At 42.0% G+C, this 23,790-nt stretch overlaps 1 long non-coding RNA gene across 1 annotated transcript in view; it reads left to right on the top strand.

Moving 5' to 3' along the window:
• Window positions 1–23,790, top strand: part of LOC146371382 (uncharacterized) — a 77,874-nt gene that overhangs the window by 27,134 nt on the left and 26,950 nt on the right. The window contains exon 2 of the long non-coding RNA XR_014802788.1: window positions 11,413–11,602. This is a non-coding gene — a long non-coding RNA (uncharacterized LOC146371382). The remainder of the gene's footprint in view (window positions 1–11,412; window positions 11,603–23,790) is intronic.

Below are 23,790 nucleotides of genomic sequence, written 5' to 3'. Positions count from 1 at the left end.
ACATAAAACCAAATCTGTGCGTCTGAAATGACAGCTGAAAAAGAATGAATCATTTTATTCCGTTCACATTTATATTTCAGTGTTTCAGCAAAATTAATAAAATTAAACTCCAATTACCAATTTGGAAACATTAAAGGCTCCCTAAAAACCCATCAGGTGCCTACAGTAGGTGCAGTTTCACAACCAAATGCAGAAATGATGTCTGACCAAGTCTTTTATTTTAATTATCCTCGTTTTGCTGTGAAAAAAAGAAAAGTTGTAGCAGTCTGTTAAAAACCTGAGAATGTTATCTAAGGAAAACACGCTCTGCGAGTGTCAAAGGACTGACTTTCCCACCTGGTCCTTAGATATTTCAAACATATTCTTTTTTCCCTACAATCGTAGATGTTTCGAGGGACGGAGCACGTGTGGGTGCCTTTAATGAAAGATGAGGAGGAAGAAAAAGAGGAGAAGGGCCACAAAGAAGAAAGAGAAAGGAGCCGCTGTCAAACTCGTAACTTTGCCTTTACACAGAGGGAGTTAATTAAGTACTGTAGCTGTAGCACATGGCTTTGAATTAATCTGTCCTCATTACTGTGGAAAAGCTTGTCAGTTTATTTCCATCTTTTCTCTTTCAATCCGTTTCACTTCATTTTTTCCCATCAGCGTGTAACTCACTCACTCACCATTTTTGTTATTTTTCCCACTCTGTCTGTGGAATCATTGCTCATCCAACCAATTTAAACGGATTTCTCTCCCATCATCTTGTCACCTCCAGTTTTAGCTGATAGCTTTTTGCAAGTTAGCCTATGAGTTGGTGTCACAGTAGATTTACTGTAAGTTATAGTTTCCTGGCTTATGGGCGTGTAAAATAGAAAGTCAGAATTCAGCAAAAGGAAAAATAAGCCGGTGCAGAAAATACTCAGCGTACGACGGTGGTTCTCAAACTTCCCCAGAGTCCGGCCCGACTCTCAGGGAAATTTGGTTTGTTTCAAGAATTTATTCAGCTTAGTTTCGCTCTGTATTTTCCACTGCTTGTCCAGTCCCCACCCAGCCTCCAGGGTCTGAGGACCACTCCCATATAACCCCATAACTCACGTATGACACATAATTTGTTTACACTGTCACTTGGCCAAGATTTTTAGTTTCAAACATTCAAAAACTTACCTGTAATTATCAACAAAAATGCAACATCTGGAAATATGAAAGACATCCATACACCCGAGGAGGTGAAACTGGGACACTGTATTGTTAGATTGGCCTCAGTACTGAAAGAGAAAATAGTGCTGCCCACGGAGAGTATTTCTCTTTTATTCAGCCCTTTTCAGACATTAATCTAACAATCTGACGGCTTCTCAAAGTGTAGGCATTATGTATGAATGTGCACCATTTATACTTTTCCATTAAAGTCCCAATGGCAATTTACTTATCACTTTCAACACAGTTTCAGTACATGCAGTCACAGTGAAGATGATTATAATCATTCCAGTGTCTCCAACTTTAAAGGTTTGCTATGAAACACAGTCTGTGTCTGACCTCCCAGAGGCCTCAAAGCTGCCAGCTACTCACCAATAACAGTAGTTTTTAAGACAATTAATAAGTAGTTTTTAAGGCAACCTTGCTGTTGCCTTAAAAACTACTTTATTCTATGATGTAAAATATATTTTATTCAACAAGTTGCTGGAAATATTCCTCAGGGATTGTGGTCCACATTGACAGCATCACACAGTCGCATCCTAAAGGTGCTCTATTGGATTGTGACAGGTCCAGGGAGGCAGCTGTGTTATCCTGCTTCCAGCAGCTAGCAAAAGATCCTCAGGTCTTTAAACACCACTCACTTGATAATAAGGGGCCCAAAACGTGAAGAAAGTATCCCCATTACACCATTACACAACCAATCTCAGCGTGAACAACTGATACAAAGCTCTGACCTCTGACATCAACGAGGCATTTTCGCCCAGAGAAATGCTGCTGAGTGGATGTTTTCTCTTTTTCAGACTGCTCTCTGCACACTTTAGAGATGGCTGTGTGGAGAAATCCCAGCAAATCAGCCGTTTCGCAGTAGATCAGACCTGGCACCAACCACTATACTGTATTCAAAGTCACAATCTGATGTTTTCTGATCCACCCTGAACACAACATCCAGAAAAGTCTAATAAGACTCATTTTTCGTTTTTCAGTTTCAGAAACAAAGAAACAGAAATTTGTTAATCGAATAAACTGTTGTGTAGATATTTCTCACAAAAACTGCAGATGTGAGCCTTCCTGTGCTAGAACAGCCTCGGGTTGGAATTGGTCTGGGAAGTATGGATGCTTGTATAAAATGACCTGTTAATATATCAAGTTGATGGTTCAATATGTCACTAGCTCAGCCAAAGGTTTGGTTGAATAATGGGCCTAGTGAAAAAGCAATTCAATTCTATTCAGACCAGTTCAGTTTTATTATGGTAGTATATAGAGTACATAGTACCAACTCACAACAACAGCCTGCAACATTCAAGGGACTTTAATTGAAGGTAAAACCCAAAACTCCAACAATCAGCGGGCGACAGTGGGAAGGAAAAACTCCCTTTAACATGAATTTGCTCTCCTTCGGTCGACCCAGGCTTAGGGCGGGGCAGCACAGAGATGGGCAGTAATGCGTTACTGTCATCTAAATACAATAGATTACTATTGCAAAAAAGTAATTAGATTATTGTTACTTTCCCATAAGCACGCTGCATTACTGCATTACTAAACCGTGATTTTGTTTGTGAGAGTGTAGCATGACAGCCACGCACGAGAGTGTGACGTCCGTCGTTAAAAACAAGTAATCAGTAATATAACAGGATTACTTTTTTGGAGAAGTAATCAGTAATAAAAGACTAATTACTTTTTTCTTGAGCAACACTGGTGTTGAGGATTCTTGCTGTCATGATATCACATCAATCTTTGTTGGTTTGTTAAAAAAAACAGCAAAAACAAACATAAAATCTGAAAACCTCGAGGTTCCACTGGGAAACAAAAACCAGTCAGTCCTTTAGTGGAAAGTCCAGAAACCGTATCTGTGTTGTGATGTGGACCACAGCGGCGGCAGAGGGAATTCTAATTGTGCTGAATGTATTTACATAATTGGTCTGACGTGTCTTTTCCTCTGCTTTCACCTCAACCTCTACTTTGACTCTCATCTCCAGCAGCAAAAGGTCTTCCTGCACAAAGAGTGTTCACTCTGCAGTTATGCAGGCTGATATGGCTGCAAAACGATTTTTATTGGTCCAATAAAGCTGTGGCTTAATAAGTGTAATCTGTCCACCAGCCCAAAGGTTAAAGCCCAGCAATATATCAGTGTCCCATCACTATATTGCTGATGTGTAATTGCCTTGCTGGTGGCTTAATTGTTGAGGTGTACATGGAGATCATTTGGAAATGATCCATCACTTAGCACTGTAATAATGAGTTTCCAATGGTTGCCTGGGCTGAGGCAGCCTCCCTCGCTCCCCACAGAGGGAGTTGTTGAACCAGAGTGCGGCACTGTGTGGTGAGGTGCAGCAGAGTGGAAATATAAGAGTGAGACTATGTGTGTGTGAAGGGGGATTGTAGGTTAGGGTGTGTGTATATATATGTGTGTGTGAGGGAGAGAGTACTGCTCAGTGCACTATTCCTTATTCAGACTCGATCCCCTTGCGCCTCCTGATTTGTAAGCACCAGCCTGCATTGCACAGAAAGCAGGACACATCTTGTTCCTCATCCATGAAGCAGCATCTCTTCATTTCATTAAGAGAAGAGGCTGAACTCCCTCTGTTCTCCATTTTCTGTCTCTTTGCCGTGAAGCATCAAATAAAGCTAAAGTGCCCGTGTCTTGCAAAAAAAGGAAAAAAAGGGCAGAGCCACTTTAAGCAAGCTGCCTCTGGGATGCAGGCTGAGATCATTTTGCAGCAGATGCTGGCCTCGTTCGCCACCACCAAACACCACTTTCACCACTTACCCAGTGGACACACATCACACTCTGATTTGCAATTTCCACGTTTTTAAATGTCAACCTGCGGTTGATTATGCAGCCTGCTTCGCCATTAAAGGAGCATCTCAAAAGAATTTAAAGCACTCGGAGGGCAAAGGTTCCAAGGTGCTGTTTTTGAAAGGCATCCATTACCATAATAAAGAGCACACAATTTCTCTAATCAAACAAGCCTGCTGTCGCCGTGCGACGACGACACAGCAGGTAATTTGGGCCGTTTGAGCTGAGATTGAAATGACTGTAATGTTGACTGAGAAGGAAGGAAGAAAGAGGGGGAATAAAAACCCATCCTCTGCTGGAACTTCATAATGTGACAGTTAATGATGGATGGGACGTCAGGGGAAAAATGCCATGAAAAGCTTAGGGGCGAGCGATAGTAGTTGCTGCTGTCAGAGTGAAATATTGTGTTGAGCTGTGTCCCCAAAAAACTATGAAGTGAAAGCGTTGTCTGGTGTCTGCTCTGATTGGAGCAATTTACATTTGTTCGATGCTCTCTACAGCAGCACTGTAATGAGATATGCTGCTTTATTTTGTTTACGGTGATATATGATAATCAGCCCGCGTTTCCTTACTGTATGTGCAGTCAGAAGTGGTGTTCCTGTAATATTTTCCTACATTGTTCCAGCTGCAAAAGTACACAATGATTCACTTGTTTTATTCAGCCGAGTGATGCACAGAAGCTGCTGCCTTCGCTGTGTAAAATATATTCCAACTCTGCAGTGCGAAAACTTAAAATGAGGTGGGAGTATTACCAGGAAACACGTGCCGGAGTCTGCTGCTCCTGAATGTCATCGCTGTCATCTATTTGAAACTTTTTGTCCTAATGTACTCGTGCGTCTCAGAAATAAATAAAAAAGCTAAATGTTTATATATTCTGTATTTGTTACATGTAATAAATATTTCAAGCATTTGTTTTTATTTAATTTTCATGACTGTGGCTCGTAGAAATCCAGAATCTCATTTTGGAATATTCTGAAATAGAGTCGGTTGTTATTCTAACAGTATAAACACCGTGTGTCTCCACAATCACGGGAGACTGTTGTCCAGATCACAATCGTCGACAGAAGCTGTTTGCTGAGCGCTCTATCAAAGCATATCGATGGAAAGTGAACTGGAAGGAAAAGCGTGGCAGAGAAACGTGCACACGCTGCAGCGGCGACCGCAGCCTTGACAGGACTGTCAAAAAAAGTGGATTTAAGAACTGAGAGTTTCATAAAGAATGAACTGATGTCAGTCTGTCAAGAGCCACCATTGACAGATGTCTCGAGGAAAGGAGATACTAACTGTCACATTCCTGATATCAACCCACTCCTGAACCACGAGGGTCGTTCCTGGGCTGAGGCGGAGGAGAACTGGGCTGCAGCAGTGCTTAAAAGTCCTTTTCCAAATGAAAGTAACTTTAGCATCTTTTAGCATTTGGAATTTGAGGTCCTGGAGGGAAAAGTGTAGAATCCCAGGTGTGAGACGTTTCCACAGTCTGTGATCATTTGGAGTGACATGGCATCAGATGATACAGATGGTGATTGGTTCATTCAAAGTCAACACATGTCTGTGAAGGTTTTCAGTCATCCAGGTCATTCTAGTCTAAGGAGCTTGGAAAGAAAAGCGTCTGGACTTCTTTACGTTACTTGAAGACGTTTCACCTCTCATCAGAGAAGCTTCTTCAGTTCTCGGACTCTTCTTCCTCAGACTGGGCGGTCCATCTGCATATAAAGGACAAAGGTCAATGTTCGCATTTTGGACAGAGAAGACAGATGGTTTGAAAGAGGAGTGAAAGAAGCATCTATGTCCACTGTGAGCGACCATCTGACCTCAGGAAATCACATGATAGGGTGGGGCTAGGTTTGAGCTCGCCCGACTGACTGTGACCTACACCCGTTTTCACACATGGGTTTGTGTGACCAAACACTTTGCTGACCATGCAGTCAAATGACCAGCCAGCTTGCCTGACCTGAACCACGTGGATAATCTGTGCGGTCGTCATTGTCAAGAGGAAGAAACAGATAAAACGACAGCCTGATCGAAGTCACCTGATCGTGGCAGATTGTATCGCTGTAATATATTGTTGCTGGCATTTCTGCTTGTTTTGGTGCATTACATGATAATCACCGTGCAGCCATGATAGAAACAAATAAAATGCTTTCTCAGACTTTTTCCCTCCTGGGTGAAACAGATTTAACCCTTAGGTTGCCTCACATCCATTCTGATAGCTCCAGTAATCTCCCTCAAGGAATTTGTGACATTTGAGAGTCTTTATATTTATGTCACGATTATTATTCATCATGCCGAGAAAATGATTGTTATTCTCACTGACATGCACGGGAGGAATCGGCGGTATTAACCAATCACAGTGGTTGCAGGTGCTTGGACCAACGTGTAGTTACATTTCTAGGCAGGTGCACGTCTTTATTAAGTGTTATTCAACTGTTTTATGCACAGTCAGTATATTTCGGTCTCTTTAGAGCCAATTGTTGGAAATAAAAATCATGTTAAACCTCCTTTACTCTCCTTCACCAGGCCCAGTCCCTCACCCACATAAAAGCTGCATTAAACCTGTATTTCAGCCTTTACAATACATCTTTATTTGGCCACTGTATGCTCTCTGAACCACGGCTACGTTCTGGTCAAGCCACTCATCTCTCTGTACAATTTAACTGTCTCATTTCTCCACCAAAAAACTGTGGCCATCGCACGAGTGATTTATATCTTCCATGTGTGTGTGTGTGTGCGTTTCTTTCTCTCTCTCCTTCCTCTGACTTTTCTGGCAGGCTGAAATTGCTTTATTATTCCCCCAGAGTCTGTCAAATCCCCCAGCAGCTACAAACTCATCACCCATCACTGGCTCTTTGTCTGAAAGGAAATAAAGTGTCGGGATTTCCTGGGTGACAGATTTGTGTAATCGTCCTTTGTCCAAGCTGGGGGAACAACTCAGTGGACACAGGAGGAGAGAAAAGGAGAAAAGGAGGGAGAGAGAAGGGCGATGTGACAGGGTGGCAGATCAGTCTGCCTTTTTAAGTGAAAATTGAGTTTCTTTGAGAGGAAGCTCCTCAGGTAGTGGAGGTCTAAGACCTATTCTTTTGAATCCAGAAAAGTAGAAAGTCACCCTTCCAGTCCCTGGTTTAATGCAACACTTTATTATAGACTGACTGGAAAAAGAAAAAGAAAGGAAAGAAGAAAGAAAAGCGGGGAAAGCAACATTCGCTGGGACTTTTCTCTCTGCAATTCTGGGTGATATCCAGCAATGCAGATCAGTCATGTGTTACTGCAGTTTTATTTATTTTTTTTTGTTGTTGTTGTTTATTTTCTTCATCCTGTAGCTCAGACGAGGAGACAGGTAAGTCAGAGTTTGTATTTATTGTTTAATAAACTAGGAAATATATTTGGAGGTAGCAGAGCTGAAGATTTTCATCAGGACCGATGATGATGGACAAGATTAGAAAAGAGTGCATCAGAGAGACAGCTCATGGTGATCAGCTTGGAGACAAAGTGCAGAGGAGGGACAGCTGCTGAAGATGGAGCTGCCAGGCGCGAGGAGAAAAGAAGACCACAGTGAGGGAGGACAGGCTTGGGTCGGTGTTACAGAGGAGGATGTTAGGGACAAGGTGAGACGGAGGCGGGTGATCCCTAAAGGAAGCTGCTGAAAGAAGAAGAAGGAAATATCCGGACATTCATTTCGTGAAATAAATATTTCAAGTAGAAGCTGCTCCTCTTGTCTTCAGTTTCTCATTTTTAAGAAATAGCTTAGCATTTCATAATCATTGATGGCAGGCTCATATCTGTCCATTAAACATGAGTTGGAGCGATTAGCTTAGCTCGCCATGTGGAGAGGTTGTGGAGGCTTTGGCCTGGAGCTCTGCTTTGTAGCTGTGGTGGTTAAAGGAAAGTTTACATTTTTGGGCAATAGCTTCATGGAGCTACAGCTCATGAGAACTATTAATTACACTAATTATATGCTATATTATATTATATTATAAGAACTGATTATGTACAAAATAGAGAGTTATAGCAACGGGTACATGTATCCTTCTTTTTCTAGGGCGGCCATGCTGCTCTATTTCCAACAAGACAATCCTGGCTGCTTTCTTACTTGTTCAGTAAGTAGTACAATAGCTGTCCAATGGTGTGCCACGTCCAGGGTGACTTTCTGTCAATGAGAGAGAGCTTTGGTTAGAATTTTACATTTCCCTTTAAATCAATTTAAATGCAGCTCCAAACTGTTGATGCAGCTATGGGAGTACTGCGAGTTTGACACATCAAAGGTCCTGGCTAACAGCAGAGCAGATAACGAAATCTGTGAGGTGGAAACCTGATCGCTTTCTTGTGTGGGAAAAAATCCCAACCACAAGTGCAGATGACCCACATCCTGATGCTGAACTCTATGTGGAAATGGAGGCTGGAGTCCAGGATGCCCTCTCAAGTCAGATATCCAACTCAGAAAGCCAGAGAAGCCCCCCCGACCCCAAAGCTCACATCCACGATGGTGGCCGTGCATGCAAACAGTAGTAAAGCTGTAGAACTTGTAGTCTGTGCTGCAACTGTTATGTATTTGTGACTCAATATAAAAAAGCACAGGGTGTGAACGTGCTGCAGCAGCGTGTTTCTGAGAGTAGCGCCGACGTCCAACCTCGGAGGTAAATGTTACACAGCACGCTGTACAGCAAAATAGCTGTTCTTTGATTTCAGTGGGACAATGCTGATGGCAGCCGACTCGAGTCGGAGAATTTGTTGAATCCTGACTCGGTGCCTGTCTGGATTTCTTTATGCGCCTTCGGTGGAGGTTTTGAAGTATCTTCATTTCCTGTTTCTGTATTTAACATAAACGCGGTTTCTGGTTCACACAGTTTTCTGAAGCTGGTGCGAATGAAGAAAATACGTGTTTCTGTGATTCTCATGATTGCATGTAAGCACTTCCGCCTTTAATAAATGCAACCCCATCTTTCTGGTACCATTTGTATTGTGACTATTTTTGTTTGCCGAGCAAACCTGAATTACAATAGGCAGCACTAAGTGACTAAGAAATATAAAAAACTGCAGCTGAGCTCACCATTGACCCCTTGATGGGTGCAGTTGTTCTCTATTATTTTCTTAAAAGTTCGAGGTTAAACCCCGCGGCCTTTCATTAAGAGTTGTGGAAAACTGGGGCGCTTTGAATGGGAGTAATCAACCTGTCATTTATTATGCACCCGCCAGGCACAACTATTGTCTGTGAAAATCACTCACAGGGGAAACAAAGAGGTACAGAAATTCAACTGACTGTTGATAGATGAATACCATGAAGATTTCAGCCAGGCCAACTTTTTCTCAGCTTGTTGACTCTTCACATGTCAGCCAATTCTCTCTGGGCCCCGAGGCTATAGGAAATAAGAAATCTGGTCCAAGAAGACATTGGAGACAAACTAAAGGACCAGTGTAGTATGGTTTCTCACAACAGGGAATAGCGCCTGCTGCAGCCAACTAAAAATCTACATGTTAGAAATTCCTTTTAAGAATCACATCCCGAGGCAAGTAAGTGTACGAGGCATCCAGTGGAAACAAATCCTTGTGTGCAAATCGGGGATTGGCGCTGATTCCCTCCCAAAGCTCAGAGATATTATCCGCGCTTAAAAACATCAGCATTTCTCGTCTTCTCACTCATCGGTCTGATTCTGCAGTCCAACTCCCGGGATGTAAGGTTTCACACACTGCAGCCCTGCAGAAACAAAGAAAAACAACATGTTCCTTTGAATACTCCTATAATCAAGTAAAACTTGAGATTTCGTAAAGTAAACTCTTGTCCTTCCCCGAGGAATACACAAAGTAAATCAAGACTTTCATAATTTATGCTTTGTGATGATTGTTATTCTCATTTATTCAAAGACTGAATTATTGGCTTTGTCTTCTTTATCCACAATCAGTCATCTGATGTGTTTCGGTCGGAGATTCATATTTATTTTCTTGTTTGCTTTTGATTTCATTGTCAATCTTTCAGCTTTCTCAAACACCATGTGCTTCTCATTTTAAAGGCCGACAATAGTTGCAATCATTTTTATTGTTCTCGCTCTCACACATCGAACATTTGTGTAGGCTGATACTGTACTTTTAAGGAAGTCCATATAAATAAATAGTCACTTTTTAAAGGAACTGTTTGTTTTCAGTCTTGACAGAAAATGTCAAGCCAGACAAATGAGGTCAGATTAACCTTAGAAACTGTGCAAAGAACACACAGTATGCCGTAAGAGTCTATTAAGTCTTTGAAACACGCAAACCTCAAACAGGGGAAAAGTTGACATAGTTGTCCATGTCCCACTATTGTAAATGCTGTGTGTGAGTGTGTGTGTGGTTTGTATGGTGATGGGCCAGGTCCCCAAACTGATATAGCCATCTAATTTATAAATAAAGATGGACTGCTAACACGTTGATACCAAGTCAGCCCTTCCCAGTGACCACAACTCATCTCCAATGTGTCACTTTTCCAACGTCACTGGTGTGAATGGTCCTTTGGCCTAGCTTAGCATCCAACAGCAGCTAACTCAGCTAGCTAGCAGCCGACTGAGTGAAGTTACAGAGCGAGTGGAAACGTTTCTGTTTGTCTTTGAAACATTCTCATCATTCTCCTATATTCTGCACTATCTGTGCAAATAAATGCTGCAGTAAACATCATGTAAACGATTTCTGAGACAAATAGGTGAAACTACACGGTTTAGCTTTTGTTAGCAAAGAGCTGAAGAGAAACACCGGGGATGATACACAGACGATCGGACGAGGAATAAAGGAAAGCACACACTATCGAGGAAACGGCAGGGAACACAGCTGAGACTAATCAGACAAGACGAGACCGGGAGGAAGCAAAACAGACTGCACTGGCACAGGACACAGATTGCCAAAGTAAATCAGGAAATACATGAACGTAGCGCCTAGGACACTCGACGTAACACAAGGAGCACACGGTTGGCACGATGACAAAACCTCGCTACAGTACCAAAGAGTAACTGAGGAAACTAGAACTATGAAAGACAAGAACATAAAAACACCATGAAGTCATATAAGAAAACAAAAAGACTCCAGTATGACAGTATGAGAGTGCACAGGCCCAACATAAACACCCAAATCGCTCTGATTTCAGTTTGTCGCTGATTAGCTTTGGTCGATTTGATGGAGCTACAGGGTTCATATTTTCTTCAGCCAGACTCACAGATCTGATTTTTGCATCTGTTGTGGTCACGGAAACGTTGTTGAGACTCGGACAATAAAGGGCATTAAGCTTTATTAGTAGAAACATCCACCTAATGAGTCATTGACGTTAGATTTTTGGTGAGGTTTTGCGTAACCGAAATCATAAAGCTTATGCAAATCTGAATCAATCCATTTTTTATTTAGACATGAAAAGAAACAGGAAATGTGATGTTTTCGAACTCCCCTCACGCTGATATTTCTTTCTGTCTCTTTTCTTGGCTTTTCAGACCATTGGAGAAATCTAACTTCGGTTCCACGAAGAAAAGACTACGAGATCAAACAAGGAATAAAAATTGTATTCCCATCTTCCTATCACAGCCAGCAACACAGCAGGCACCCCAGGATAAAAAGGAGAAGCTTCTGGATGAAGCTGTGCAAGCTGTCAAGATCCAGTCATTCCAAATGAAGCAATGCCCGGTAAGAGGATTTTAGTTTATGGGAATATCATCGTGGTTGGGATATTTGTTTAAAAACTGCCGCTTCTTCCAAATGATGTCCCTGGGGACGTATTTACTCATTGATAAAACTTATTTTTAAGTTTTTAAATAATCAATAGAGATGGGCAGGTGACTGGCTGAGCCATTCGAGCAGCTTTATTTTCTTTCTCTAAAACCAGCTGAGTTTCCTGGGCTGTGTATTCAGGATCATTATTGTCTTGTTGAAACGTCCACCCTCGTTTCATCTTCATCCACCTGGTAGATGGCAGCAGATTTGTATCAAGCATGTCTCGGTACATTTTTTCATTCATTCTTCATTCAAATATATGAAGCGTGTCCATGCCGTATGCTGAAAAACAGCTCTACATCATGATGTTCCCACCCGCAGCTTCACCGTTGGTGTTTTGGGCTCATATGCAGAGCCTTTGACCTCCAAACCTGGTGATTAATATGGCATCCATAGAGTTGCATTTGGGTCTATATTCTCCCAGTATTTCACAGGCTTCACTAAATATTGTTTAGCAAACTTTAAACGCCCTTCAATGTGCTTTTTCTGCTACTGTTGAGTGGGGAGTGTGCATACAGGCCATGGTGGCTGAGAGCATTACTTATTGTTTTCTTTGAAACAATTGTACCTGGTGATTCCAGGTCCTTCTGTAGCTCTCCACAAGTGCTCCTCAGCTCTTAGACAACTCCTCTGATAATTCATTTCTGTCTGAAATCTAGTGTGGAGCCTGTTTGTGGTGAAATGAACCTCAGTGCTCACTGGATCCTTCAGCAGTTCTTCGGTAACCGATGCCATCAGTATGTTTCACATCAGAAAGGTTGTGAAGGTCTTGAGAGCTCAGTGGTTTTACTCATCAGGAGATGTTTCTTGTGTGACACCTTCGTAATGAGACACCTTTTTATAAGCGATCAGTTGGGACTGAACCAGCTGATATTAATTTGCTCTAAGTGTGAAGATTGTTTTCTAATTACTGACAGATTTCAGCTGGTGTCATGACTTTCCCGTTTTTGTGTGATGGTGACTGTACGTAGGGGGGCTGTACATTTGACCTTGAGCTTCACTGTTAGTGACCAATGTTATAGCTGACATTGAAAAAAGTTAAAGAAACTGTATAGAGTAGTGTGTCTTATGAAAGGCGATAAAGAGGGACAGAGAGCTGTACAACTTTTTATTTTTTCAACAAGATGTCCTACGATGTCACACTGATGCCATAACAAGCTGACGTCAGCATGTTGTCATTAAAAACATCGTAAAACATCAACGTTTTAGTACGGCCCGTGCTCTTCAGGGGGCGTCTCTGAGGACTTTAATTCAAATATATAAAAGCGACGTTCCTGACCGCCTGTCTCTGCCGTCCTGCAGCAGCTGGGATGCTATTTGTCACCAACCTGATCCCGACCTTCAAAGCAACCATGGGTGGGGGTGCACACAACCAGAGGGTTAAAGGCAACAAGATTAAGAAGTCTATTGTACAGTTGCAGTAATTTTGGTTAAGCCATTGTCTCCATTCACAGTTTTCTGTAGTGTGACTGTAACACAAACTAAAGTAGCTCACTAGGGTGGATCATTACGTGCTTTACAAAATCAGGCCTGAATCTCTCAGGCCCCCATTTGACCCTGGACTGGATACACATTTAAGAAAACCGATATATTGGGATACTAAGTCATGGTAAAGATGATATTATTTGCCATCTTGACCTTGACATGTACCTCAGCCAATCATAAGAGTTTGCTATGACAGCGCAGGTACTGATGTCATCAGGGAAATCTCTTGTTTAGAAACTCTTAAATGTTAGACAGAAACACACACACACACTTGGGGTGGGAGGTAAAAACCACCTCTATCAAAATGTTTCACTGTGTGAATTCTTTTAAAGATGATATATCAATAGGAAAATCCAGCCTGACAGCTGTGTATTGTGAAATAACTCTTTGGAGCAAAGTCAGTGCCATGTAGTACTGAGACTGAATTAACTGGAGGCTGACAAGCAAGTTATAAATACTCCCATGTTGTAGATGCATGCATGGTTTTATTATTACTGCCTCCCTCTGTGTGGCTCACTCACTTTGCATTTATGCCTCTGTGTTTGTTTGGGCTTCCTTACTGTACCATTCGGGGATTCCTTTGGTTTTGCAGTTCCAATGTCCACAAGCTATTAAAAATGATAAGAAACAAACCACTTTACTCTTTTTCTTTATCTCATTGTGAAATAACTCCACCTCTCTTGGACCCACAGTAAGTCGTGGCTGCATCTCTGCTCAGGGGTATCGGCAGATGACAGAAAATGGTAAAATATGATGAATCGAATGAGGTTTTGCAAACTGTTTTTCCTTGGACGCGGTTTCTAATCCTCTATTTTCACCCAACAGTGTGATTAGTCATGACTGTTTATTTGTTGAACAGGTGAAAAACAGAATATAGGGTGAGTCTGCCTGTAATTTAAACAAAATATATATATAACATGTATGTTTTGAGTGTTGGTTTCATACTGACCCTGAAAACTTTTATTAAAATTTGAAAACGAGCACGCCCCAAAAACTGTAAAATGAAACTCCCAAGTGCTGCCCTCTAAAAATACATGTGCAGCTCTTGTCGTTTCCTGAACGGTTCAGAAGGGCTGCCTGTTCCACCAACTTGGTTTAATTACGCTGATGTGAGAAGCCAGCGAGAGCTTGTTAAGCCTCTCTGATTGTTCTCCTCTGGAGTCCTTCCCCCATCTCTCCCCCGACGATGACACTGCCCAGCATCACACCGGCTCAATTATCCGTGAAATATTCCCCCACATGTGTCCTCTGATGATGCATTATAGTGAGAATGACTCTCTGGTTGTGCTTTTTAGCTGTGTGACGATCCCACAGTGTGCAAATATAAAACAGAAAAAGGAAGACCTGCGTGTGAGATTTGAGCGTCTTTTTCTTACCTTTAATTATCCAGCTGATGTTACTTATGGCTGCTTGTTTCTGGTCTTTCTCTCTCTCCTTCTGTGGAGCAGATTGGCGAGTTGCTGGTCACGGTTGCTATGACAACAGCAGGAGCACCGGCGACTGGTGTTAAGTTTGCTTTTCATGGTATAGATTGGGCCCATTGTTCTATTTATCCACGAAAAGGGGTCGGTGTGTTGGACAATATAAACGTGGCATGAAAATAAGCTGTGCTGTTGTAAAATGCAGTGGGATGCGATGTGAATGACATCTGAAGAAATTTGAAGAGATCCAGCTTTTTGTTATTCAGTGCCAGAACCACAATGTGATAGAAAAACTCCAGCCTCATCTTTAATTCATGTTTTACCACTTCACAAAAAAAATACACCCAGCTTTTCCAAAACAATCCAGCTCTACAAAAGCCCTGCATGTGTGTTCAAACTAAACCTGCTTCCTTGCTTGAATCAGGCCAGGGAAGAAAGAAAACAAGTAACAAGAAAGGAGGAGAGCTGCAAAGCGTTGTCAGGTGACCGAGGTTTTTCATCAAAGGGAGCACTGTAACTGCCAGTGGCAATCATGTATGGAGCCTCTCCGGAGCCTGTAGGTGGTTGTCAGCGCCGGGACGAGAACTTCGCGGCTCATTCGTCTCCCGGTTGCTCGGATCGTCCCTGCAAACTGGGCCGCATTGCTGGGCACCGACGCAGACATGCAGGATCACTTCAGCTTGGGGACAAAGAATCATTTGCAGTACAGAGACACACTGCTAAGGTTGAACATACGGCAGAAAATATAAACTTGCACATGCTCACACTGTACACTCATTATCGCAAGTTTATGTGTAACTGAGTCCAAAGCAGTTGTTTGGTTAGAGGAGGGGGACGAATCCAGCATCCAATGATTGATTACAGTATTTGGTCAGACACGTGGAAAAAGAACTGGCATATGTATAATAGCACTATTCTAGTCTCACTGGCAGCTTGAAGCTTCAGTGACCTCACATCTGGACCTAAGGCAAACTTTGAAACACCAGTTAACCTACCGTGCACGTCTTTGGGCTTTGGAGGAAAGCAGAGCGCTAAAGCCCCAGGTGGTGCTAACCTCTGCACCGCTGTGCTGCTGATGCACAAGATGGAGATTGAATACATTAGATGCTTTTTCACTGAGCCTAAATAAACACTGGCACCTTAAAATCTAAAAGTAAATTTAATATTTTCTGTCATTTACAGATATTGTCATTTAAAATCTAGGAGAAACGGTGCAGTTGTGCAGCTTTCCAGTCCTCAAAAAGGCCCAATAATAAGCCCCCAGAGGTACAAAGGTACAGAGCTGTGGAGACCGGGCTTTGTACGATTAATGTTAAGTGCAGCTGAACAAAGCATCCGTGTTACGGTCTGCATTGCTTTCCATGTTTTTGCTACTATAACACAGTGTTATCCAAACTGAACTGTTTCTTTTCTAATTATTGTTTCCATGTTCCACAAATTTATGGGCGAACAGGCTATTGCACAATCCGTTCCAGGAAACGCTGCTGCATAATGTTTGTTTTTAACCGCCGTCACCACAACGTAATGACTGTTACCGCACTTATATGCTCATTTAGAGCTGCAAGGTGTCCTTTATTGCAATGATTTAGTCAGTCTTGTCCAAATGCAGAATAGATTTTGTTTCGTATTCATCTTCACAGTAGTGTTGATGTCATTCATATTAGGACAGTGTTCTGCCACCTAAAACTCAAACATGTGGTAAAACACACTGTGGCCGTTCTTCACTTCTGCTTTCACTCAAAATATTACAGCGGTGAAGTGTGAGTCTCTATGTGCTACCTTCTCATCTCCATGTAAACTTGATATGCAGTCGGAGCACTCAGCATGTGTGGGAATGCATATGAAGGGATGCAGTCGCTGTGGGAGATTTTTGGCTCTCGACTCCAGACTGAAAGAAGAAAATCACTCTAAAATAACTTTGAGGGGAAGACTGCACAGGTTCATCCAAGTGGCAACCAGTACAGCTGAATGTTAAAGCCAACTGTGGATGAAACTTAATACTGCACCAAACAATATTTCTTATATTATCAGTCAATCGATAATTGTGTTTGATGTGAAGGAGAGCTCTCTGGCCGAGGGTTCCCATGCAGCTGTTTAGTTCCTCTCAGCTCTCTCTCGTAGTCTCTTAGGTCAGGCTAGCTGCTCAGCACAGGGGAGCATGCTATGGAGCCACACATTTCCTGTGAGAGTTGGTAAAAATGGCACTTATCCATATAAGTCCATATGTCCATATGTTAAACTACTACAAGACTCACTCACATACGGGTGCTTTTGTTCTATGCCAAAGAGTTTTTAGACTCGAGGTTCATTTTCTCACCCAGTGATACTTTGACTTGTCGGTTGAGGGAGGTTATGATTAACTCCCCTGCTCTACTTCCTGAGCCACGACCATCACAGCTCTATTCTGGTGGAGACCAAAACAGAGCTAAAGGGAGACCGAACGGTAACTGTGAACCATTTATAGTCTGATATGTACAGTATTTTAGAGGATTGATTCATCTCAGCAGTGTTTTTAGGGAATTTGTCTAAATAAAACATGCTCTTATTTTGAAAAGGAATCTATGGAATATACTGTTCAAAAACATTTTTATCAGTTTTTTTAACAAATGCTAAGCAGCCTGGTGGCTAAAAGCGAGCGCTTCGATTGCTCTAAGAAAGCTTTTTACTTAATAATGTGATTTATGATCAATACAGCTCAACAATTCACTCCACAGTTGTTTTGTATGAAGTGTTTTCATCATGTTGTGGAGTACATCTGCACCCAAATGACCAAAAATCCATTAATGCCATGTTAAACTGCAATTTCTTTAATGTCCTCAGCTTAAATGTAATAGCTTACTTTCTTCTATTCCTGAAAGGGTTTGTTTGATCAAGGGCACATTTACACTTCCATTAGCTGATGTCTTTAGCCACTCTGGTGCAGTTTCAAACAATCTGAAACTGTTGCCTAATTACACATCCAGCAGCATAAGGAGCAACATTAAAATTTATTCTGAATCATGTTTATGGCCAAAACTATTTTCTCTTTCCTTTCGGCTCCATATTCCTTTGGGTCTTTAAGTATTAAGCTGCTAAATGCTGCACTATGTTGGGTGATTATTGATTGTCTGCTGTTTGCTATCAGGCTAGTTTTTGTTGTTTCTTTATTCATGGAGCATCTGCTGCTAAAAACCTGACGAGTAAAGCAGCGAGAGTGAAGACAAACAACAAAGCTGTGAGCGTCAAAACCAAAATAATTAGCTGAAAGATGCTAAAAAGCATTTGACAGCTGAGAGGAACTTTACAGTCAGGTGGAAAGCTCTGCATTTCCCATTACACGCAGTCACTTTTCTATTCTGTCACTGATATAAAAGTTTCAAAAGTGCAACTTTAATAAGAATATTTTTTCTGGCTATGTGCTTTGATTAGCTCGTGTTCCTTCTGTGGTATTTCCTGCTTTGTCATCTCATTTCACCTCCGCGCAGCCCTGCCTCTGCTCTATAGTCCAAATTTTAATTTTGGATGAGCGTTACGAGCACAAATGTGTGGCTGAGGAGGAGAGATGGAGATCAAGCCGAGCTGAGGGAACCGAGGCCGAAATCTGGAAAGCAATTCCTGCCGGTCAGGCCAGAGTTGGAGGAAGTAAAAAGCAGGCAACCCAGAAGGTCACAGCTTTTGTTGAAACTGTTGAAACGACATCTATTACCAGGGATCTGGAACATATTACCTTTTGTGCTCCGGGTAATAAACTCGGTTTAGCCGTAGATACGTTTCCGCTGTGTTTTCCTGCCCATCATGTCGGTCACATTCAAACTTTCAGTAACCTTGGCTTTGCCATGGGAACTCATCATTAAAACCACGTTCACGTGGAGCGGCGTGAGACTGTCGGATTCATCCGGTGTTACGTTAGGATAAGACGTGCGTGTGATGACATTTGGCTTAATCGAGGAGCTCCGGCTCACTTCTACATCTGAGAGGGAGAGGAGGGCGAATGTGAGGTGCTTTGTTTGCTTTGATGAATCCTCTTTCTCCTAGATTAAATACGTATCTGTCTCCAAAAGTGTAATTGACAGCGAGCAAGAGCATTTGAACTGTACCACCGGCCTCACTCTGCCACACTAATAAGCTACATTTCAGCTTTGATGTGCAAGTGTGTCACCTCCTGAGGAGAGAAGCAGAGGGAGGGGACGCACCTTCCCTCTCTCCCTTTTTCCAACTCCTCCACTCACAGATATTATCAGAGTATCTGTGAGACGCCATCTGAAGTGGGATACACACACACACACACACACAGTTCTGTACATCAAATTATTAATCACCATAACAAGGAATCGTCAGCAGCGCCCACAAGCTGGCACAACAGAAAGTGGCAGTTCTGACTGTGGCTAAAGGAGCGATATCCATAATTAACTGATTGCAGAGATGCCACATGGGACAGGCAGCCTTCCTGACAAATTGCAGAGCATAAAGTGAAGATCAATAGGATGGAAGGAATAAAAGTCACCCCGGAAAATTCATTTTTTTAGTCCGTCACAATGTTCCCGTCTGTGTGTGTCCATCAGTCTTTTCACGTCCCGCCTCTTTGACATCCTCCCTCATTAACATGCCTTTTAACGGCGACATATAAATGACATTTAAACATAAATCACAAACATTAACATTTATAAACATGAGGGTTTATGATGGCTCGGTAATGAGGTTGTTATAAATCCCTAGGCCACAGTTCACAGTGCCAGCAGACGCATAAACTGCAAAGTGCACTTTAACAAGGGCGCAATGTGGTGTCTCGCCACCTCGCTGTCCCAAAAGTCATTGACGTCACTGGATGACTGATTTATGGGCTCGTGCTGCAGGTGACACACATATGCATATATTCATATAATGTACATAATGAACCCAGATGTGCAGATTCAGGCTCAGATCCTTCTGAGAAGCCTTAGGTGGGTTCTGGGGGAAAACGTCCTGTTTGGCTCGGGCCTTTCTGTGTGGAATTTGCATGTCTGTCTGTGTCTGTGTGGGTTTCCTCTCAAGATCAGACATGCTGATTCAGCTAATGGGACGTAGGTGTGGATGTGAGACCGGTGGCCTGTCCGGTGTGTACCCCATCTCTCACCCTATGACAGCAGGGGAGGTTTTCTTAAGCAGTTAGGAAAATGACTGGATGGGTTTTCCAGCAGAAGGCATCGGTGTTAACCACAAAGCATGTCTCGCAGCCATTTCAATGCCAGAGCATTTGAAGGTCATAGATCTGTTCCCCCACACTTGTGTTTTATGAATGTGGCATTTCCACTGTGCGCACTGAAAAAGTCAGGACCGCAAAGAGCCTCGAAAAACCCGAGGATGTCCCCGAACAACATAACTTAATCGAAAATCAGTGACCAAGTTGGGAGTTTCACATCCAACTAATCTGCTTTATCTGGATACATTTGACAAGCACGCTTAGAAGCCCTGTCTTTATATTTTTGAATACCTGAGATTAAATGGACCCTTTTTGTCAAAAACGATTTCTCAACTCACGATTAGATCAATACTGAGAATCCCGAACAACAAAGACGGAAAAATCCACAAAGAGTCCGAATGAAAAAAAGTCAGAGACACTGACGTGCACGTTGCAATTAGCCACCGATAAATAAGTAAATACATAAATGATGACGTTCAAATGATGTGGTGACACTACAAAATAACAAAATATTATTTGTAAGGACTGAGATGACTTCAGATTACTCGAAATTCTCCTTTATTTGAAGGGAGGTTTGTCTGTTACACACTTTACTTTGAGTGATGTTTGTTCATCTACATTTTTATTTTTTGTTGCCATTATTCCCTCCCCATGTGATCAGAGTGTGATAGATCCCTGGGCTTTAAATTAAAAAACAGACGACCCCCACACCTGATTGTCATTCCACTGACTGAAGAAAGTGGAAAATCAGAAATTAATCAGAAAATCAGGTTCTTTCAATCCTGCCAAATGCTGCTAATTCTCCAGGCTTACGCACACCCACAGATGTGCAACGGTTGATCCTCTTCCTCAATAAATAAATTAATGACCCAGATGTTATATTTTATTTCACCTTTAATTCAATTCTCTTTCTCTGCTTTTGGGAGAAAATCTGATGATGTTTCATAATGATGCATAATGTTAGCAAATCTCAAAGATAGATAGATAGATAGATAGATAGATAGATAGATAGATAGATAGATAGATAGATAGATAGATAGATAGATAGATAGATAGATAGATAGATAGATAGATAGATAGATAGATAGATAGATAGATAGCAAGCACTTTGGTACATTTAAGGATAAGTGCTGTAAGAAAGAATCGACGACTACAAAAACAACAGCAATAAAGTGCAGCTTGAATGATGCTTGTACAAGGAAAGCCATTACGGAGTGGGTCAATAGTGTAGGACAAGCAGTCTGCGTATTAAACTGATCATGACATCAAGCTAAAGACAGAAAAGGCCTCTGAAGACTTCCTTTTGGCAGCACTTTATTCATCTGCAGCAGAGCCTTTTCATTAGGCACTGGACATAATAGATGATCCATTGATTCTCTCTTTCGCTCTGTGTCACTCCATCTATACCAGCGCCGTCAAAGACTCTGCAACATTTCTGAGTTTTCGACTGTGGCGAGCGATCAAAAACAAACATTAATCTTGATTATAGTCCACTCTGAGACATGAGAACAAGATCGTTTTTGTCTATTCATCATGCCGCCTCCTCTCTTAGAACCAGAGAACCGGGCCTCGGCTCCTTCTAAGCATTCAGTTCAGATTCTGTTTTCATGTGAAGGGTTAAAGGTAACCGGAGGGGAGAAAGGAAAAAGGAGAAGATGCAATTAAATTTTGCCACCACCTATTTTCTGCTTTCCCCAAAGTCGTGGCTGCACAGCAAGTCCAAAGCTGTGCATTCAGAGTTTTGAGGATCAAATCAGCGGCTGTAATTTTTTACAGCTATGTGCTTCTGTGTGAACTCCCCGAGGAGGCAATAGTGGGCTTGTAATGTACCAGTTTACAGCAAGTACTGAGTGATGCAAGTCTTTATGGTTATATTACCTGTAGATTGTTATATAACTGCAACCACAGCGTCTAAGTGTTGGAGGAAAAGCAGATAGGTCTGGCCCGAGTTCGCCTTACAAACGATGCACGTTGAAGACTCAATTAGAGCTCAGCGCGGGGGCAGAAGAAAGAGGCAGCATTCACCATTGCTAGGTGCTAAATGTTAGCAATCAAGCAAACAAAGGACAAAATATATGATGAACAAATGAGCAATTAAATTCATACAAGTATATATAAATATACATTTAAAAAGTGTGTGACATATAGCTAAAGCTACAGTAAAAACATTACTAGGGAGGTCGTCATGCTTAACTCCAAAGCCAAACTTCATGCTGCACAGCCCACACCAGCTGCCTGAAGGGCCGATGTCAGGTGGGTGTGAAATGCACTGCTGGTGGCATGAAAAGCACAAAAGCAGATGGATGACACGTCAATACTTCTGTGAAAGTAGCTCCAACTGGCTCAGTGTACCTGCCAGTGGCTCACCCCCCACAACCAGCTGAGTCCAATGTTTCACTGAGCACTTACAGTGTCATGAAGAAGAAAAAGAAAAAGAAGAAGAAGAAGAAGACGTGTTTGTGATTCAACAACTGCAGAAGAATAAAGCACTGATGAAAGAAGACAGGGGCGTGTCCAGATGGACGGCATGGGGTGGCACTGCCCCTCCCCACTTATTTAAGTGCAGCAGTAAAGTGATATGCACAGTAATGAGTCTATCATTACAATCAGTGCATTAAGTCTAGTTTGTTGCTAAAATGTATGACTTTAACTTTTAAGGGATCTTAACACTTGTTTGCCACTTTGTCAAACAGCCAATAAAGAGAAAATCATTTCAGAATTCAATTTTTTTATCACTATTTTACACACTTATTTATTTCCCTTCAAATACTTTGGCTCAGGGGGTTGGGAAGCATATCTGTAACCGGAAGGTCGCTGGTTCGATCCCCGGGCTCTCTGTCCTGGTCGTTGTGTCCTTGGGCAAGACACTTCACCTACCGCCTACTGGTGTTGGCCAGAGGGGCCGATGGCGCGATATGGCAGCCTCGCTTCTGTCAGTCTGCCCCAGGGCAGCTGTGGCTACAACCGTAGCTGCCTCCACCAGTGAGTGAATGCGAGAGAGAATGAATAGTGGCATTGTAAAGCGCTTTGGGTGCCTTGAAAAGCGCTATATAAATCCAATCCATTATCATTATTATTATTATTTCCTGTGGGCGCTCCCTGCCTTGTTCATGGTCCACCGTGCTGATTGGTGGTGTGGTGTACTTTTTGTCCAAAATGTGCACCGTAACTCATTATGCAGGTACAAAGACTTCTCTTTGCATCAGAGTGGTTCGGTGATAGCTGCCGGTGCGTACAGCAAAAGGATAATGTGGATAGAAAATCATTCAATCTTATTAAGTTTCCACTCGCTCTCTAATGGCCACTTGAAGTTGGTTCTAAAAGCTCCCATGTTATATAGTCCAACTTAACAGCATTAAAAGGGATGTTTGCAGCCTGGTACATAAAGCAGTTTCAGTCTCTGTAGCTAGTTAACCCCTTTATAACCACTTTAACACAACTCACCTGTTTAAAGTGCATTAAGACTTAAGTCACGCATTATTTGAGATGTGGCCACTTTAAGTGAAAGGGACTTACAGTGGCCTTGTTTGTGCTGTCGGTGCCTTTTGGAGCATTTTTTGTGCTCACTATAATAACTTGGTTTACTCCAGGTACTCTCAGCCTGTGTACGAAATTAAAATTGCTGTGTTATTCTTATATCTTTTCATATTTTGCATCTTATTGGCTGGTGTTCCTGAGTGAGTGATGCACCCATACGGTTTCGGTTTATGAATAAACTTGAAACCAAGCTGCCTATTACCAGCTGATAAATTAGCACTTCACACTCCAGTCATGTCACGGACATTTCTGGCTCCAAGCATACATAACATAGCATAACAGTCATATTGTGTGACTACAATTTTATTTATATAGCTATACCCATATGGAAAAGATACATATAAATCTTATAAAGTTTGTATCTGTCTTGTGTGAAACTTGTATGAAAAGCATACAAGAGTGAAAACAGATATAAGATCCCTTGAAAAATTATATAAATGAAACTTGCATGTTTTGGATACTAAAACAATATATGAAAGTAATGAGAAAGTGGCCACGTT

Source organism: Perissodus microlepis, chromosome 15, assembly GCF_051167445.1.
Source record: "Perissodus microlepis isolate ML-2025 ecotype Zambia chromosome 15, ASM5116744v1, whole genome shotgun sequence".
Lineage (NCBI taxonomy): Eukaryota > Metazoa > Chordata > Actinopteri > Cichliformes > Cichlidae > Perissodus > Perissodus microlepis.
Note: the sequence above shows the minus strand (reverse complement) of the source record. Positions and strands in the feature narration are given on the sequence as shown.